Source organism: Chelonia mydas, chromosome 1 (assembly GCF_015237465.2).
Source record: "Chelonia mydas isolate rCheMyd1 chromosome 1, rCheMyd1.pri.v2, whole genome shotgun sequence".
Classification (NCBI taxonomy): domain Eukaryota; kingdom Metazoa; phylum Chordata; order Testudines; family Cheloniidae; genus Chelonia; species Chelonia mydas.
The window spans coordinates 235108606-235129829 of record NC_057849.1 but is presented as its reverse complement, the minus strand read 5'-3'; positions in this window follow the sequence as shown (position 1 = coordinate 235129829).

Here is a 21224-nt window from a genome sequence, read left to right as displayed (position 1 = left end):
CCTGATTTTCAGAATGGCTGAACATCTACACATCCTACTGAAGCCAATGAGAACTGCTCAGCATACATCCATATTTAGGCACCTAAATAAAAGTAGGAGCCTAAGAGGCTAGAAAATTTTAGCCCTAGATATATCTGAGGCTTCAGTATAGTGTTGTTGCTAAGTCAAACTTCACCTAGGAAAGACATTTTAATATCATATGCAACATAATTTAAAGTTAAATGTTCCAAGAAAAAGAGATCTACATGAAGCATTTCTAACAATGTATGAACTACATATTTATGAAGAAAAAAGTATATAGTTAATAATATACATAAATTACTGCAATTTCATATGTCTAATGCTTCTCTTGTCCTACATTTTGGACAGCTATCTACTTTGATACAGTAGAATCATGAAATGGCTGGATGTCATTTCATTTGCTATGGTGAATAAACCTGTAGCTTTTGTGACGTTCCTATGATTCTTAGTCCCATTGGAGGATGACGTTTGCTTTAGTGAAATGAGATGCATTTATTAATAGGTCTTTTTACCAGTAACTTATGTGTAGCAAAGTATTTTGTAAAAAGAAAAGGAGGACTTGTGGCACCTTAGAGACTAACAAATTTATTTGAGCATAAGCTTTCGTGAGCTACAGCTCACTTCATCGGATATATTGTGTACTTGCAGCACGGGGAATTCTTCGGATGATTTTCCTTTATGAATAATTGTAAATTTAATATTGGTGTCAGCTTCTTTAAATGGCTCATTCTGTTTTTGAGTTACACACTCCTTTAGCTGCACAACTCAGCTTTGATGAAACCTGTGCATAATTTTATACTGTATGCCCACAAAGGGAAATAAGAGTATTACAATTTGGTCAATAAGATAGTAAAACATGAGGGAATTTACTTTAAAAAAAATTTATTGTGGGGTTACAAAAGAGTTGCAGGAAGATGAGGGAAAACGTTTTCTGTAGAATAAGACAACTGTGTCAAAAATTAATTCTAAAAATCTAGAAGAGAATCATCAGAAAGTATTTTTCCTCCCACAGAGAACTCCTATTCCAACTACTCTGATGCGCTTGCTTGCAGTATATTAGTCAGTCAGTAGCTGACTGTGTGCTGTTTAGACTTCCAGATGGGATGCGATCCTTAGTAAACAAAGGGGAGACAAAGGTAGAACTCGAGCTGTGTAGAAGCTGGCTTACTTCTGTCTGTAGCTGTTTTCTTTAATAAACACTTCCTGTTTAAGGAGGACCATGATACCTTGTATCATGACACCAATTCCATATCCATGCAAAGCAGATAAAAATCTCACTTTTTAAGGTCTTGATTGAAATACCTCTAGACTGTAAACTGCTTGAAAATCAAGGGCCTGATCCTGTACTCTCATTGAAATCAGTGGGAATTCAGCCATTGTCTTAACTGGGGTCATGATCAGAGCCATGTTATTGTATCTATGTTTGAGGAACATCAAGCTTATAAGGATCAAACTTGTATTCTTAGCGAGGCCAGGAATTGTGCAAGTTATGCATAGCCCAAAAAACTGTCTCCTTTCACCATTGGATAGTACCTAAAACAAAACAACCACCAGAAATCCTCTGGAATCCATCTTTACAGATCTCTCTCAGCTGCCTTATGCTGTAGCAATATAAACCCTGATTATCAACATTCTGCATGTAAAAATTTGCACTCCTGTGTGGTCTTCATGCTTCTCAACTATCCCTGTGAGGTATATACATCTCAGATGGTGAAAGTGAAGCACAGAGAGATTAGTGGCTTGTCTAATGGTAAGTGAGACAATGGCAAAGCTGGGTTTAGCACCTAGGTGTCCTGACTTACTGTACCCACAAGACTATTTTGAACTCCTACTCTAAATTTATGGCTTTTTATGGCAGATCACTTTTACCAGGTTGCAAAAAAAATACTGGAATTTACATGACACATTGATAAATGTTGCTATGTGATGCTTCTTTGAATTTCAGAGAGTTAGCAGAGATAACGTGTGTTTCTGTGGTTGCTCTAGTAAGTACTAATTTCTTTATTGAGCATCAAAGCACAGAATCACGTAAAAATAAGGTAAATGGCTCCAGCACACACTAGACTGGCCCCTGAATTGCACGAATGGTGTATCATTTCTTTTGAAAATGTTTGCTTTTTTCCCCTTGTGCCCCCTTTGAGTGTGTAACGGCAAGACTGAAGCTACTGGACCCCAGGGAAGAGTTTAACGAGTCAGTGTTCTGTGCTTTACACTATATAAATCCTGCTTTTTTTAAAAACATTATTTTAAAAGGCCATTGTTAAAGTTGATGAGTTACAATTTTGAGATCCTCACTGTTCCCGCGCCCTTTGAAAAGAAGTTTAAAGAAAGAAAAAACAAAGCTCCATCTGATATTCAAATTATCAGATTAAACGTGGACTAAAACCTGAGGGCAAACTTTTCAAAAACTGGAGCCTAAAGATATGATCTGAAATCTATATTTAGGCACCGCAGAGAGATTTGAGTTTAAAAACTGTTCAGCACCCAAAGAAGTTGGGAGCCATTAGTTGCGAAACTCTTGAAAAAAGAAGGGAAAAAAAATCCAGCCTGTTTAGATGCCTAAATATGGATTTAGGAGTTCATTTTGTAATCGATTTTTAAAAATTTGGCCCCGGTTTCTAAATCGAGCAACCCTTTTACTCTCACCACTTCAGTCTTCGTGAGTAGCTGTGAAGCTGGCGAACGTAAGATTCTCGCAAGTTTCTGTGCCTCATCTTGCTCATAAGATTGGAGCCAGCAGGCAAATGTGAAGCCAACGATGTGACATGCCTGCCTGAGAACAAAGCAGCCAGTAACTCTAATTTCAGCTTTACTGGCCTTGATGTTTACAAAATCTGACATGCCTGTAAACAGGCTAAATGTTTTGGGGCCATATCGTCTAAGTTTCTCATCATGGGGAAAACAACAAAAATGCTTAGCAGGACTGAAAACCTGTGGAACGTCCAACTTATGTTATAGGTGGCCAATGGCTGTGCTGATATGGTCCCCTCTGTACATGCGAGTTTGCTGTGCAATAGTACGTCAGCAGGGGCACTAGCCAACAGAGAGGTTAGAAAGAGACAGGTTAAGCAGAATCATCCTTCGGGGGAAAATATGCAGATAAAGACATCTGAAAAAAGTATGTTGTGTCATATAACATGGAACTTCAGTAGCAAAGAAAAATAGCCAAAGCCAAGAAGCATCTCATTATGCTACCACACAGATCCACAACAGCAATTGTGTTACAGCGGACAATCCGACAGGACTGTGGTCTTCTAACCTGTGCAACAATCATTCAGAATAAGAGGTTTTTAATAGCATGTCCCATTGATTTCCCTGTGCCAAACCGACAGTAGGTTATATGCACACCTCCAATAGATAGAGTTATGATTCATATTGTACAAGTTTCAGTGGGAGCTATATTAGTGGTGTGGTTCCCCTGGACATGTCCCCCGCTCCTTGTTCTCTCAGATTTTGCCTTCCCTGCTCCCAGGTTTTGTATGAACCCAGACTCTTTATTTAAAATGCGATGGATATTTTTGAACATTTTGATTTCTGTGTACTGCTTCTTTAAAAGTTGAGGTTTCTACAGAAGGCAGCTGCCATTTTTTTAGGTAGAACTGGTGCAGCATGTTAGAGGAGAGAGACACCATATCCACTTATGAAAACATTACCTTTCTTCTTGTTTTGATGTTCCCCTTCAAATTGAAAAGAAGCTGTTCTGGATTGTGCATGGGAGGAGCGAGGGGGAGTGACAAATTTGACTTTGGCTGGACCAGTTGTCAAAACTACAGCAAAAACACTCACTACTCTCAGAAAAAAAAAACCTTTAATTCATTCCCCTTTAAATACTGTTTTTGGACCCCAGAGTCTTGTCTAAAAACCCCAGAGGAATATTTGTCTTCATTTTTAATTATCTGCAAGGATAAATTAATACACAATAGCATATATATATTTTTTTAAAGTTAGAGGAAAACATTTTAGCTCTAAATTGAGATTCCACCATCAACATTTTTACCTTGGCTGAGCTAGATATATTCTAATACAAAACTCTGGTCTTGCCTTCATGATGTTATTCTGCAATAGTAAGGAAGAAACCCTGCTTCATAATGCTGAGCACTCCAGTGGGAAACACAAACAGAGTGCATAAACTAAAACATTCATTTCATGAGGTTTTATTAAAAGGTTTCACCTCTAAATTGAGCTGTCATACACTGTTGGGAAACTTTTTACCACAGTTTATTTTAACTATGTAAAAAACATTAAAGGAATGAAAATTCTGCAGCTTTTCATATAACAGGCATGACCTCTCACAATCTATAGTGAATTTAATCAAATTGGTTGGAAAGTAAAATCATGCCATATGTTTTTTCCACTTCCCCCAATTCTTAGAAATGCCCCTAACCTTGTTAACATGCTACAGATTTCTGTCTCTCTCCACAGCAGGCTCTTTGGAGTTCACTCCTAGAAAACTACAGTGCATGATTAAAAGATATCCTCTAGATGAGAAGGACATTCTGTAATTTATAAATCATTCATTTGTGACATAGCTTTATACAGCTTTTCAAGGAATTGCATTAACCGCTTTTTCAGTTTCCTAAATGTTGCTTTCAATAGGCAGTGTCATAGGTCATTACCAGTTTTTCCCTATGTAAGCAATTCCAACTTTTATTAAAAATACTAATTCCTACCCCACTACGGTATTTTCGAGGTAGCATGTATATTAAAAAAAAAAGTCACAACTTGCCTTGAAATATTAAAGGAATATATTTAAGTGAAGGGCTTTCAGGCAGGGGTGCGTGTGTGTGTGTGTGTGCGTGTGCGTGTGCATGTTCGTTCCTGATGACAGAAAGATTTTAGCCTGCGCAGTCAATAGTAAATTTTATTAAAGTCATTATTTTCCTGTTACAGGCCTTGTGCTTTAAATAAACTACAGCTGACAATGCTGTCTTACATACTGTCATGCTGTAAAACAGACGTTCTTTATTACCACAGGGACAACTCATTTAGAACTTTGGAAGTGTTTTCACATTGGAGTTCCTCATCTGTGGTGCTTGGCCTATGGCTGTTCTTGACTAATACCTTTTATAGTTAGAACTTTTCCCTTTTTCTTTTGAAGATTACAGGGAGGGAAAAGAACTTGCAAACCCAACATTTTCTAGATAAAGATAAATATTCCACTCACGCCATCTGAACTGTATCTCAGTCCTTCTATATTAATGTCGTTATGAAAGCTTGAAAATCTTACCATACGCCAAATTCTGTTCAGTTATTCTGATGCCAATTGAGAGTGACTCCAATTAAGTATATTGAATTATTCCTAATATTAATTTCAGCAGTAGTAATACTAGGTTAGTGGCTTGAAGCTCTGGCTGAGATTGGGGTGCCTTTGTGCTGGATGCCGAGTCTATAGGAGGTAACAGCCAGTCCCACCCCTGCAAACATACACGTATGCAACTTTACACACAAGTAGTTGCACTACAGCCAATTAGACTAAATCACGTGTGTAAAGTTAAGCATCTGTATAAGTGTTTGGTGGATCTGGGCCTAACAAGAGACGCACAGAGCCAAGAGAAAGGAAATAGTATGATGCCTGTTTTACAGGTGGGAACTGAGGCAGACAGATTAAGTGACTTGTCAAAACTGTCAGAAGAAGTCTGTGGCAGAACCAGGAATTCTATTCTATAACCAGTTCTTATACTTCACTCTCCACCACAGTAGAAGTGTCTTCAAGTAGTGCATTAGGCAACGTGACGATACATCTTCAACAGAGATCTCCCAAATCCCAATGCAGTGCCTTAACCACAAGGCAAGTCCCTCTCTCCTGAGAAGCACTGCTGTAAATAAGAGTAGGCTTTGGCTCTTTGCAACTATGGTGCAGATCTATCATCTTTCACTTCCACTTTCATTCTCTTTTGTAAAAGTTAATTTTTTCATGTACATAGACTTAACCCCCCTCCTCCCCCAAAAAACCAACAAAAAACAAACCAACCCAGATCTCCTAACTTAGTTTCATGCCTTAAACACAAGGTCATGCTTCCTCCCTCCAGCACTTTTGTCAGCTGTAACCATTGTCATGCAAGTATGAACAAGCCAATACTCTAACATTTGTTTGCGTGAGCAAGTTGTATTTGCAAATACTTGTTTCAGTTCCCAGTTGATGTTCAGCCATCTTTTTATTTTCACTTTTCTGAGAATGTTCACATAAATTAATTTTTTTTTTTGCTGTATGGATGTGTGGGAAATGGCTGTTCTTTTGAACTAGCAGTGTTTGCATGTTAATAAAAGTATTCATGCACAAATACAGGGATTTGCTATTCATCCCTGAAATAATCACCCCTTGTTTATAAAGACTGTCATCTCATCAGGAAGCAATAAACTATACCAAGTGATTTAGCTAACTAATCACATACTACAAGTAACATAGCTGAAGATCTAGTCTAACAACCAATAGGTTGAAATATGTTTAAAGTGTTTGAACACTTACATATAATGGAGAAAAAAAGTCAATCTGTTCATGATGAATTTACATATGGGGAGGGGGGAGAAAAAGAGAGAAGCAAAATGTGTCTCAGAAACCGTTTGCTATGAATATTCACCCATTACTAGATAAGACTACAGTAGTTGCTTGTCTTCCAGAGAGTATCAGAATTGTTCTTTGTATGTTTCTAGGAACTGTTCCAAAATGCCTAGGCTATAAATCTACTATTTGTCACCTTAGGTTCTATGTTATATATGCAGCTAGTCTTTTACTGATGTTCAGATGCTTGTGGTTCATGACAGAGGATATGTATGGTAGATACACAAGCAGGAGGTCACACAGAGAGTCTAAATCTGCATGTTAGCCTCTGATTTACAACAAACCTTCTCCAGTTGGATCACCTGCAATTTAATTTGCTGTCTCTTGAATGCGCTGGTTTTGTATGACAGAGTTTAAACATACAGTCATGACTTAAATCATAATATACCAGCTATCACACAATGGTAGCTAAGATAATGCTGTTTCCCCATATAAGATACTGCTGTAGTTTCTCAATAATTACGGTTTGGTAAATTCCTGTTAAATGCTGACTTTTTAAATGGTGACCACTTTGCGGTACTATTTTGCAGTTGCCTTTCAGAATTTAGTGGGGGGGGGGGCACGATGAAAAGTGTAATTTTTCTAAGGAATTGATTTCCGTATATTTTTAAAAATAAATAATTGTTAGTCCCTGTATCCCCATTTTCAGGGCTATTCATTGGTTGTTACTAAGAAGGATAAAAACCAAATAGAAACAATGTTTCATAAACTGGTACGTCTCAGACTATTTGGCCTTAATTATTTTGGTACGAAGTTGTGCAAGTCCAGCCCAGCTTTTGCAACTAATCCTTGTTAGGCTTTTCTGCTAAAAATTGAGCCCTTCCCCCGCAACAATCAGTGGTGTCCCTCAAGCTGCTAAACTAGATTCTATCAAAAAAGCATGATTTGTGATGTGTGTGTGTTACTGTTTACTTAAAAGTGCTAAGACTACATTTTCTTATCAACAGGAAACTTTCAAGATATTTAAAAGCACGCCTTTAAACCTTCTGGCAGCAATAAAGCAAAAATGGCAGGTGGCTGCATGAAAGAGGCAGGTTATAGTTATATTACAAACAACTGTCAGGGAAAAAAATAATACTCTGCTGTGGGGCAGGAGTCTGATCTCTGTTATACTGATGTAAATCCAGAGAAACATATTTGACACAAGTGTAATAAAGATCTGAGAAATAATACCTTCTCTCAGAATACCTTTATGCACTATTAGCCTGTCTGAACACCAGAAACAGTAATAAGAACCGGAGGACTTGTGGCACCTTAGAGACTAACAAATTTATTAGAGCATAAGCTTTTGTGGGCTACAGCCCACTTCATTGGATGCAAAGAATGGAACATATGGTAAGAAGATGTGTGTGTGTATATATATATATTATACACACACACAGAGAAGGTAGAAGTTGCCACACAAACTGTAAGAGGCTAATTAATTAAGATGAGCTGTTATCAGCAGGAGAAAAAAAAACACTTTTATAGTGATAATCAAGATGGTCCATTTAGACAGTTGACAAGAAGGTGTGAGGATACTTACATGGGGAAATAGATTCAATAGGTGTCTTGACCCAGCCACCCCCAGTCTCTATTCAAACCCAAGTTATGGTATCTAGTTTGCATATTAATTCAAGCTCAACAGTTTCTCGGAGTCTTTTTTTGAAGCTTTTCTGTTGCAAAATTGCCACTCTTAAGTCTTTTACTGAGTGGCCAGAGAGGTTGAAGTGTTCTCCTACTGGTTTTTGAATGTTATGATTCCTAATGTCAGATTTGTGTCCATTTATTCTTTTGTGCAGAGACTGTCCAGTTTGGCCAATGTACATGGCAGAGGGGCATTGCTGGCATGTTTGACAGGAACAGTAATGTTTGACATGAACTGTCAAATAAGGCCAGCATTTCCCTGCAAAACTAGGTTTGAACATGCATCCATTGCAGCGAAGTATGCTCGGCTTTGGGTAAAATTTTCAAAAGCACTCAAGTCCCATTTTCAGGAGAGACTTGGGTGCCCAATTCATCTACATTTTCAATGACACTTTAAGCTCCTAAATGCTTACATCCCTTTTGAAATGGGACTTGAGTGCTTTTGAAAGTTTTACCCTTTGGTGAGATGGATATTTTTCTTCAAACTCTCACTGTTGTATTAGCATACAAAAGGCATGGGTGGTGTTTTAATACCATGTCATTTAAACCTGTTTAGTGCACGTCTATAAATGACCCATTGGTAAAAACACCAGTGTTCCCTCTATACTTCTCTACCAGTAGTGCAATGGAGATTTAAGCAAAACCATTAAATAAGCAATGTTTTAGAGAACTTCTATACAGAAGAGTGTACTGTGTGCTAAAGATAAAGCACACTGGAATTAAATACCTGAATAAAGAAACAGTTTTTGCACACTGATTTTGTGTCTTCTTCTTGGCTTCAATTATAAGGGGCAGAATATATGTTGGATCGAGCAAAGCTCCAGGCTGGATTACCCTTTTTCCAGCGCGCTGTGCAGAAGTGGTTGAAAGAGGACACATGTTCTCCCCCTTTGCAACTGTCCAGTCCCTGCCCACCCTCTCTCAGCACGAATCAATGAAGAGGCCTCAGAGAGGCCTGCAGAAAGGATGGACACTGCCGAAGTAGTGAATATCTCCCTTTCTCATGGTTTGGGCTTTGGCTGGGCATGATCCACGTACACAGATGATCAACCATTGTAGTTGGGGGGGGGGGGGGGGGGGGGGGGGAGGGGAGGGGAAAAAGGAGTAACACCAATATAGGGTGACCATATTTCCCTATGCTGAATATCATAGAATCATAGAATATCAGGGTTGGAAGGGACCCCAGAAGGTCACCTAGTCCAACCCCCTGCTCGAAGCAGGACCAATTCCCAGTTAAATCATCCCAGCCAGGGCTTTGTCAAGCCTGACCTTAAAAACCTCTAAGGAAGGAGATTCTACCACCTCCCTAGGTAACGCATATGGGACACCTGGTAAAATTACTCGTATTCAAGCGAGTTCAACGGCAATCAGAACTATGCAGTACAAACATTCAAATTAACACCAAATTGACCGAGCCCTGTTAAAAAGAAATATTATGTAGTTGGATTATTTTTATTTACCTTCTTATTTTTAAGGCTTTAGGGTTCACAGGGGGAGAGATGACATGCACACGCTTCTGTATACCTCTCTCACACGGGGGGAGTGGGGCGTGACCAACCGACCCAACCCTCCCTGCCTGGTGCTCTCTGCCCTCCATGTCTGGTTGGGTCCCCAGGATGGACCCGCCTCTCCTGGTACCTGGCACTGCATCTTTCCAAGGCAACATGTGGGGGGGGGGGGAGGGTATGTAGGGTCACATTCCTCCCCCCACCCCCGATTTCTGCCAGGGTTTGCACCAGAACATGGCTAGAAGCAGCCTATCAGCACCATGCAAGAAGGAAGGGACAGGAGCTGCTTCCAGCCACAGGAGAGGAGCGGGAGGGATGACCTGGCCTGCGTCTTTGCAGAGTTCATCTCTTCCCCTGCCCACCCCCACCATCCGCGTATGGCTGGAAGCAGCTTGTTTCTTCCTAGCCACACAGTGTCGAAAGGCAGCTAACACCTCCAGGCTGCTGCTGGCCACCGACATACACCGGTCACTGACATAACCCAGCTGCCTGATGTTCCTCAGTCATAGGCACCAAGTTTGTAATCTGCCAAGGGGTGCTCCCCACTCTGGCTTCACCAAGGCCCCACCCCTGTCCTGCTTCTTCCCACCCCCGCTCTACCCCTTCCCCGCTTCTTCTTGCCCCTGCCCCTCCCCCCAGCACGCTGCACCCTCGCTCCTCCCCCTACCCCCACGCCTCCTGACACCGTGAAACAGCAGCTGATCCGTGGCAGGCAGGAGGTCCTGGAAGGCAGGGGGAGGTGCTAGGGAGACTGCTGGTGGGTGCTCAGCACCCACCATTTTTTCCTCTGTGGGTGCTCCAGCCCCATAGCACCAATGGAGTTGGTGCCTATGTCCCCGGCTACAGTGTGGGCAGGAAGGGGTTAAGCCCAAAGGATGCATTGTGCACCAGGGCCCAGGGAACCTGACTGCAGGGGCTTCAGTGAACACGGGCAGAGAGGTGGCGCACCAGCAGAGGGTGCCTAGGGGATGGAGCAGCCCTGCACTTCCTGGGGGAAGGAGAGGGATGGATGAAAAGGGTGCTAAGCCCTTGCCCAGGGGGCTGCTGTGGAGCCTGCAGGGTCAAGATGCATATAGGCTGGAAATAGCTTTCCCTGCCCCCACCACTCCAGAGCTTAGCTGAGAGATGGAGAGGCTTCCCCATGCCAGTGCTGTGTGGGGCTTTGGCACATGCAGGGCTTGGCTCTTCCTGGCCAGCGTCCCTGGCTGGAGGGTCTGGGGTGTTCCTGAGGTACTGGCCCAGCCAGAGGCAGTGGGAGAAGGAAGGAGGCTGCCGGCCAAGCTGCTGATGAGCTGAGCGCTCCAACCAGGAGCTGGTTCTCTGCACAGACGCTGGTAGTGGGATGCAACACGCTGGGCAAGGATATGGGGGACCAGCGGGGCTAGGGGTGGGGTGGAAGAGAAGGAAAAAAAAGCTGGGAGAGGACAGCAAGGAGGGAGCACTTAAAGGGCCGATGGGCGAGTAGCAAAGGCGACATGTAACCGGATGCTACCTGGCACCTGCCCATACTCACCGGCCGCCACAGCGTGCAGCCAGCGCTGGCTGGAAACGGGACAGGGGCGAGGTCCTGCTGGCCGAGAGCCGACATGCAGCAGGGGCTGGCCCTGCACACTGCAGCTTTGTCCCACCCCCAGCCTTGCACACCCACCCCCATCATTGGTCACTGGACGGACCCTTTCACTCACTGCTAGTGGGCAGGCGGCTGGCAAGCAGGGATCTGGCCAGCAGCGGGACACACCAGTACTGATATGGCAGGGGCGGGGGGTAGGAGGAGAGGGAAGAGGAAAGACAGAAAATATGGGATAATTTGCCCATTTTTAAGAAAAAGTCAGGACACCTGCAGGACGGCTTAAATACGGGACTGTCCCTTTAAAAATGGGGCATCTGGTCACCGTACACCAGTATGGAGTGCTGGGTCTAATTTGCTGCTATATTTCTCTGTAGTGTGATAGGTATGCTTTTCACACACAAGATGACAAATTCCTTTCCTTTGTTTTGCCAGAGGAACTAAGCATCTGCTCTCTACTGTGCTAAAAAATGAAGACACTTAAGGAATTTAGCATGTCTTGTCTCTATGATTTGACAGAGACTAAGACCTCAGAAGGGATAAAGATCATTGGATGGAACATTGCCAATGTATGAAAATTCTGTTTTGCATTGAGCTCTTTTGCTTGTGGCTGGTTGTAGGAAGGGGTGAGGAATAGCTCATAAAAAGGATCCTCACTGTTGCAGTAACAGAGCAATGGTATATATAAAAGTATACTCCAAAACACTTGAAAGGCAGAAGTTTAACAAGCTACATTACTTCATTTGTTTTCCTCTCTCTGTCTTTTCCATTTAATAGACTCATTGGTGCTAGTGACCAAAGTGACAATGGAGGCAGCAGGCAGTGACACATTGCAAGCATGCCTTTAACTGACTTTGATCCAGTGACTCTGAGTGCAGAGGCAAGCGGAATTGCGCAAGGTGGCTCAAACACATTCTCTCTGATTTCTTTCTTTCCAGGGGATCAACTGCTTATGAGGAATATCCATTATTTATATTTAAAAGAGAATTATACTAGTAGGAATGCATGTAATTATGTAATTAAACTGGAAACTAACCGTGCGAAACCACACTGCTTTAGATACGTATGTTAAATACAGTAGAGCAAATTTTGTATGGACTTCTACCCATTCAACATAATCGACTTCAGTGGGAGTGCACTGATTGTAAATCAGAATATTTGGCCCAATGGACCATATCCATGCCTGATTTGACTATAGCTGGTGGAATTATACTGGAGTATCCATATGTTTGATATGTATATTTTGAGGTTCATTTTCATTTATTTAGCATCCAGTACAGAAATGATCAGATTTCTTCCTAGGTTTGGCATAAACTTCACTGTTTAAATATGCAGAATGATTCTTCTAAATGTTGGGTAGTCAGTCCCCATCAGACAGCTGTGTCAGTCCTAATCATTTTAGCAACATAGCTACTTTGAGCACATCAGACCTGTCCTCTGCAATCTACAATGGCCTCCCAGAGAACGTAGAGTCAAATTCAAGGTCTCTGTCCTTGTCTTCAAGGTGTTCTGTGGGACTAGGCATGGGATCACTAAAAGATGGCCTGAATCTCTGGGATTTGGACTGTAGTAGATAATTTCATTCCTAAAGCATGATGAAGCTGTCCATGGCAAGGGTAAAGCCCATCTTTGAAGGAGATGGCGCTGTCTCACACATCAGACCAAGGCTGTGGAATGAAGTCTCACAGGATCTAAGAACTGCAAGAGCTTCTTGTGGGTTTTTTTTTTTTTTTTTTTTTTTTTTTTTGGTGATTCCTTGTCTGAGCTTCCAGAATTTAAGAAATCAAAAGGAGGGTTAATGTTTAGTCAGAGGTCAAGTGTAAGGGTCACATTTGCTAAATCAAAGAACTAAGACAGTGCTAAGGGAAAGTTAAAGGATAAATGAAAGTGAATAGCCTGCTCATGGAACAATCCATAGCCTGAAATATACTAAACTTCTGATGAAGTCCACCATGAGCAGAATTAAGTGAGAAGAATCACCAGTTTAAGGTAACTGCAACTAGTATGATCACCAGGTATTGGATGATTTTGTGTGTGTGTGCGCGTGTATACACATTATGTGTGCACACGTATATCTATATCTTAGATAATCTCTATTTAACTTCAGAAAAAGGACTCTGGATTTACCTAATTCAACACAGAAATAAAATGTCTATATCACTAAAACTGGGTTTTCTGAGCTGGCAAAGGACTACAATAGGGGTTTATCTGGAGCCATAATCTTTAAAGATAAACCCATTAGAATTAAAGCAAATTGTATGCTATGCCTAGAGCACCTTCATGGTGCAGATATCAAGTACTCACTTCTTAGAGACTCATGTGTAGTTTACACAGAGGCCATGAGGTTTCCTAGAACACCATGCAAAACTTCAAGGACATGTAAAGTAATCCAGTGTAAATCCACAGGTTCATATTAAATGCCACTTTTTTCCTGGAGAATCCCCAAATCCATAAAGCAAAGCAGTTTAAATTATTATGTGTTAGAGATTATAGTAATACATCCTAAAACACCACACGTTTCTTCTGAACTACTATGTGCTATTCCTTCAAACAAAGGCAATATGATCAGAGTTTCCACACAGCCATTTATCAGAAGCTGGCAACTTTCTGCCCTTTTTAAAAAAAAAAAAAAAAACTCCCAGAGACAGTACCATCTTTATGCCAATGACTCACAAATCCACATCCCCAATCCTAATCTGTTTAATCCGGAATCTCTGCTGGCTACTCTGATGTCTCCTCTTGGGTGAGTTGCCATCAGATGAAGCTTCAGATAATCAAAACTGAACTTTGTCATACCTCTACATTCCCTTCTTTTTAGGCACGGTTGACAATACCACCATCCTGCTTCTCAAGCAGGTCTAATTTAGGGATATCTTTGATGTTGCCTCCCCAGTCTCTAGACCCACACATTCAGATAACATCCAAATCTTGCCACGTCCTCCATAACACTTCCAAATCCAGCCTTGTGATACCACCTCAAAAAAACTCTTATTCAGGCCCTCATCACCTTCCATCTTGGCTACTGCAACCTGCTCCTCCCTGAACCCCTATTCAACTCCCTAACCCCCAAAATGCATTTCTTAAAATTGTCTTCCTGGTCCAAATTTTGACCATATCATCCTGTCTCTGAGTCATAGAATATCAGGGTTGGAAGGGACCTCAGGAGGTCATCTAGTCCAACCCCCTGCTCAAAGCAGGGCCAATCCCCAACTAAATCATCCGAGCCGGGGCTTTGTCAAGCCTGACCTTAAAAAGCTCAAAGGAAGGAGATTCCACCACCTCCCTAGGTAACGCATTCCAGTGTTTCACCACCCTCCTAGTGAAAAAGTTTTTCCTAATATCCAACCTAAACCTCTCCCACTGCAACTTGAGACCATTACTCCTTGTTCTGTCATCTGCCACCACTGAGAACAGTCTAGATCCATCCTCTTTGGAACCCCCTTTCAGGTAGTTGAAAGCAGCTATCAAATCCCCCCTCATTCTTTTCTTCTGCAGACTAAACAATCCCAGTTCCCTCAGCCTCTCCTCATAAGTCATGTGTTCCAGTCCCCTAATCATTTTTGTTGCCCTCTGCTGGATGCTTTCCAATTTTTCTACATCCTTCTTGTAGTGTGGGGCCCAAAACTGGACACAGTACTCCAGATGAGGCCTCACCAATGTCGAATACAGGGGAATGATCACGTCCCTCGATCTGCTGGCAATGCTTCTAGTTATACAGCCCAAAATGCTGTTAGCCGTCTTGTGAATAAGGGCACACTGTTGACTCATATCCAGCTTCTCGTCCACTGTAACCCCTAGGTCCTTTTCTGCAGAACTGCTGCCTAGCCATTCAGTCCCTAGTCTGTAGCAGTGCATGGGATTCTTCTGTCTCTGCAGTTGTCTTTGTTGAACCTCATCAGATTTCTTTTGGCACAGTCCTCTAATTTGTCTGGGTCCCTCTGTATCCTATCTACCACTCCTCCCAGTTTAGTGTATTCTGAAAACTTGCTGAGGGTGCAATCCACACCATCCTCCAGATCATTAATGAAGATATTGAACAAAACCAGCCCCAGAACCGACCCTTGGGGCACTCCGCTTCATACCGGCTACCAAGTAGACATGGAGCCATTGATCACTACCCGTTGAGCCTGACAATCTAGCCAGCTTTCCATCCACCTTACAGTCCATTCATCCAGCCCATACTTCTTTAACTTACTGGCAAGAATACTGTGGGAGACCGTATCAAAAGTCAAGAAATAATACGTCCACTGCTTTCCTCTCATCCACAGAGCCAGTTATCTCATCATAGAAGGCAATTAGATTAGTCAGGATTCCATCAGCTCCCCATTCTCCACCACATCAAACTCAAACTTGTCCTAATTTTTCGAAGTCCTTCACAACTTATCCTGACCTACCCGCTCCTTTACCTTATTGCATTGCCCAACAAGGATGCTGGTCTCAATAGCTATTGTCCACCTCCCTACAAGGGCCTTCATGTTTTCTGCCATGCTGTCTGTTCTCTCATGCTTGGACCTCCTTCCAGAAACTAGTCTACAAGCCATTACTCTGTTCTTTGAACTCCACCTCAAGACTGACTTCTACCATGACACCTATGAGAAACTGCCAACTGAAAATGGTTAGTTTGCCAGTGGAGATTACTGGTATCAATTTATTACATGACTAGTTTATGTAACCACATGTTCTTATCACTGTTACCTTTGGCCTTTTTTCCCAGTCCCTCTGATGGTTGGTAACCCTCACTTTTGATTCTATATAGGTTTTCATATTACCCACAACACCATAGTATCACTTATCACATCATGTCCCATCTGAGATATTTAACTCTTTGCATGGGGACTGTCTTACTATGTGTTCATGCAGCACCTAGCTCGATGGAGCCCTTATCCAGACTAAGGCCTTCAAGTGCTTCCATATAACAACTAAATGATATCAAATCAGGAAAGCTGGGCCATGATTTTCAAACCTGGGTGCCTAAAGATAGGTTTCTAAATCCAAAATTTAAGCACTTAATTGGCCTGATTTTTAAAAGCACTGAGCATCCAGCAGCTCTTATCGACTTACTACTACTCACTCTGCTACTCACTGACAAGGTGATCTTGGGCAAGCACTTCCTTATTTTTCCTGCTTTACCTTATTTTAGCCATCTGAAAAATAGGTATAATTTGTCTCTCTCTCTCTCACACACACAAGAGCATGGAGCAGTGTTCATTTGTCTGATATAGTATCATAGTTATGTTCACTTTGAGGACCTCAGATCAAAGGTGCTGCATAAGAACAAAGCAACATTAAACATCTTTTATCTGAAAATGGTAGAGGTCTGTGGTATATCTGAGTCCAACTTAGCTATTTAGAAGGTCCGTACCTTTAAAGAAGCTATGCTTTATATATGTAAAAAGTGTGCGGGCACACATCAGGTAGAGAAGGAATATAAGGAGGTATTAATGGATTATGCAGCTTTGGAGGACAGAACTTGTTTGTATAGTCAGAAGATCTGCCTTAAGTGGTCTTTAAAGAAAGTCAGATTTTGTTTAAAAAAGAGGAAGGCTTCATTAACTAGACTCCATAGATCTCTCACGTGTTTAAATTAAGGATTGCAAGTTCTTGAAACTTGACAAGGAAGGCACAATTGGTGCTGTCTGAACTAGAGGTAAGTGCAAATTAAGCTCTTCCTCTCTGTATTATAAATATACGGCTCCTGTTCTCAAAAGTTTAGTGAAGAAAGAAAGGGGCTATTGTGTTTTAATTATTTGAGGACTAAATGAAAATTTTAAAGTGTCAAATAACCAGAATTTTGAAATGTGCAAAGTGCTCAACTGAAGCTCATTCTAATAAGAAATAGTTGGTATTTACCCCCAGATCCTCACTGAATATTATAAGAAACCAAATTAAAAGTCAGTAATTTGTAGACGTTGATGGAGGTTAGAGTTACAGGAATATGAGCAGTATGCAGTACTTTAAAATATATCCAAATACAACTCTTGTTCTTACTATAACTGTTGGTCTCACTATGACTATTTGTGGATTTAGATTCAATTTATGTGAATCTCATGGTGCACTTAAGTGTAGTACCTTTTCTGAATTAGGAATTCTTATATAGTATGAATCAAATCCTACTCGCTTTTTAAAATGGATATAAATATAGCACAACCCCATTGATGTAAATGGAAGCTATATCAGCTTTACACTGGTTTAACAGAGAGCAGAATTTATCTCATCATGGAAAATAGTTATTAGTAAACTTATCAAGTTTAATCTTGAAGACAGATAGGTCTTTTGCCCCCTCTGCTTCCCTTGGAAGGCTATTCCAGAACTTCACTCCTCTGATGCTTAGAAACCTTCATCTAATTTCAAGTCTAAACTTCCCGATGGCCAATTTATATCCATTTGTTCTGGGGTCCACATTGGTATTGAGCTTAAATAATTCCTCTCCCTCTCCGGTATTTATCCCTCTGATAAATTTATAGAGAGCAATCATATCTCCCCTCAGCCTTCTTTTGGTTAGGCTAAACAAGCCAAGCTCTTTGAGTCTTCTTTCATAAGACAGGTTTTCCATTCATCGGATCATCCTAGTAGCCCTTCTCTGTACCTGTTCCAGTTTGAATTCATCTTTCTTAAACATGGGAGACCAGAACTGCACACACTATTCCAGATGAGGTCTCACCAGTGCCTTGTATAACGGTACTAACACCTCCTTATCTCTACTGGAAATACCTCGCCTGATGCATCCCAAGACCGCATTAACTTTTTTCACGGCCATATCACATTGGCGGCTCATAGTCATCCTGTGATCAACCAATACTCCAAGGTCCTTCTTCTCCTCCATTACTTCTAATTGTTGCGTCCCCAGCTTATAACTAAAATTCTTGTTATTAATCCCTAAATGCATGACCTTACACTTCTCACTATTACATTTCATCCTATTACTATTACTCCAGTTTACAAGGTCATCCAGATCCTCCTGTATGATATCCCGGTCCTTCTCTAAATTGCCAATACCTCCCAGCTTTGTATCATCCGCAGACTTTATTAGCACACTCCCACTTTTTGTGCCGAGGTCAGTAATAAAAAGATTAAATAAGATTGGTCCCAAAACCGATCCCTGAGGAACTCCACTGGTAACCTTCCTCCAGCCTGACAGTTCACCTTTCAGTATGGCCCGCTGTAGTCTCCCTTTTAACCAATTCCTTATCCACCTTTCAATTTTCATATTGATCCCCATCTTTTCCAATTTTACTAATAATTCCCCATGTGGCACCGTATCAAATGCCTTACTGAAATCTAGGTAAATTAGATCCACTGCGTTTCCTTTGTCTAAAAAAAAAAAAAAAAAAAAATCTGTTACTTTCTCAAAGAAGGAGATCAGGTTGGTTTGGCACGATCTACCTTTTGTAAAACCATGTTGTATTTTGTCCCATTTACCATTGACCTCAATGTCCTTAACTACTTTCTCCTTCAAAATTTTTTCCAAGACCTTGCATACTACAGATGTCAAACTAACAGGCCTGTAGTTACCTGGATCATTTTTCCCCCCTTTTCTTAAAAATAGGAACTATGTTAGCAATTCTCCAGTCATACAGTACAACCCCTGAGTTTACAGATTCATTAAAAAATCTTGCTAATGGGCTTGCAATTTCATGTGCCAATTCCCGTAATATTCTTGAATGAAGATTATCTGGGCCCCCGATTTAGACCCATTAAGCTGTTCGAGTTTCGCTTCTACCTCAGATATGGGAATATCTGCCTCCATATCCTCATTCCCATTTCTCAGGCTACCATTATCCCTAAGATCCTCATTAGCCTTATTAAAGACTGAGGCAAAGTATTTGTTTAGATATTAGGCCATGTTTAGATTATCCTTAACCTCCTCTCCATCCTCAGTGTTTAGCGGTCCCACTTCTTCTTTCTTTGTTTTCTTCTTATTTATATGGCTATAGATCCTTTTACTATTGGTTTTAATTCCCTTTGCAAGGTCCAACTCTACTTGACTTTTAGCCTGTCTGACCTCAATAAGGTAGCTTTCCTTGCTGATCCCTCCCATCTTCTACTCCTTGTATGCTTTCTGCTTTTTTTAAAAAATCACCTCTGAGATGCTTGCTCATCTAGCTTGGTCTACAACTCCTGCCTATGAATTTTTTCCCCTTTCTTGGGATGCAGGCTTCTGATACCTTCTGCAGCTTTGACTTGAAGTAATCCCAGGCCTCCTCTGCCTTTAGATCCATAAGTTCTTCAGTCCAATCCACTTCCCTAACTAATTTCCTTAATTTTTGAAAGTCAGCCCTTTTGAAGTCAAAAACCCTAGTCACAGATTTATTTTTGTTTATCCCTCCATTCAGTTTGAACTGAATTAGCTCATGATCACTTGAGCCAAGGTTGTCCCCTACAACCATTTCTTCTATGAGTCCTCACTACTCACCAAAACCAAATCTAAAATGGCATCCCCTCTAGTTGGTTCAGCAACTACTTGATGAAGGAATCCATCAGCTATCGCATCTAGGAAAATCTGAGCCCTATTATTATTACTAGCACTTGTCCTTCAGTCTACATCTGGGAAGTTAAAGTCTCCCATGATCACGCAGTGTCCATTAGTATTTACTTCATTAAAAACATTAAAGAGGGCTCTATCCATATCCAAAGTAGATCCCGGCAGTCTATAGCACACCCCAAGCACTATCCCAGGGGAGGCTCTAGTAGTTTTCTTCCCCAATGTGATTTTTGCCCAGACGGACTCTTTCTTATCCATTCCATCGCTTCTTATTCCTTTACATTCTACCTCATCATTGATATACAATGCCACTCCACCACCTTTACCTTTATTTCTGTCTTTCCTAAACAGCACATACTCTTCAATACCTGTAGTCCAGTCATGACTACTATTCCACCATGTTTTTGTTATCCCTATAATATCTGGTTTCACTTCCTGCACCAGTAGCTCTAGTTCCTCCATTTTGTTACCTATTCTCCTCGCATTGCTGTACAAACATCTTAATTTTTGCTGTTTGGCGTCGCTCACATTCTTTACCCAATTAGGCACGGTCATTCTACAGCTAGTATGACCTATTAGACTGGTATCCACATTGCCCTTCCTCCTTATGTCCATTCTCCTACCCATAGCTGTATCCTTTCTTATTTTGTTTTCTTCCCTCTCAGTGCTAAAATCCAGCATGGAGATTACCTGGACATCTCCCAGCCGCCCCCTCCACCTCCCCATTCCTCATTTAAAGCTCTCTTAATCAGTTGTACCAGCCTCCATACTAGAAGTCTATTTCCTTCCCTACTAAGATGAAGTCCATCCCGAGAGATCTGTCTTCTGTCCATGAATGCCTCCCAGTGGCCAGACATCCCAAAGCCCTCCTTATAGCACCACTGCCTGAGCCATCTGTTGATAGTCATAATCTTGTCACACCTTTGTTGCCCTTCTCTGGGAACAGGCAGAATCCCACTTCATTGACTTCAGTTGGTCTTTTGGGTGCTAAGGACATCTGAAAATTGGGCTCATCTTGCTTCTAGTGCACTTAGGGATATTGAGTTGTAGTCTCAACTTAGCAAGACAATTACTACAGAATTAATTAGGTTTAGCTAGTATCTTGGATATCAGAGGTGTGTGAGAGCATGCATGGAGTATCCCAATGAAGTGAATCCACCATAGACAAGATGCAATTATGAGATTTCCTCATGCCTCTATCAGAGGTATCAAGTGCTGTTACTGAAAATATGGAGTAGAAATTAGTCACACAACGTACAATAGAAAATTGAAAAACTAGCATATGACTTTTGCTTTGTTTTCAAACAAGCACTTAGGCCCATGCCTTATGAGGAAAATAGTCTTACTCTCTAACAATATCTTGTTTACATGCTTCCCCCCCCACCCGACACACTCCTACCCATGATCAAAGGCTATTGATTTTTTTTTTAAAGTACACATTGAAGAGATTATTAGGTCTGA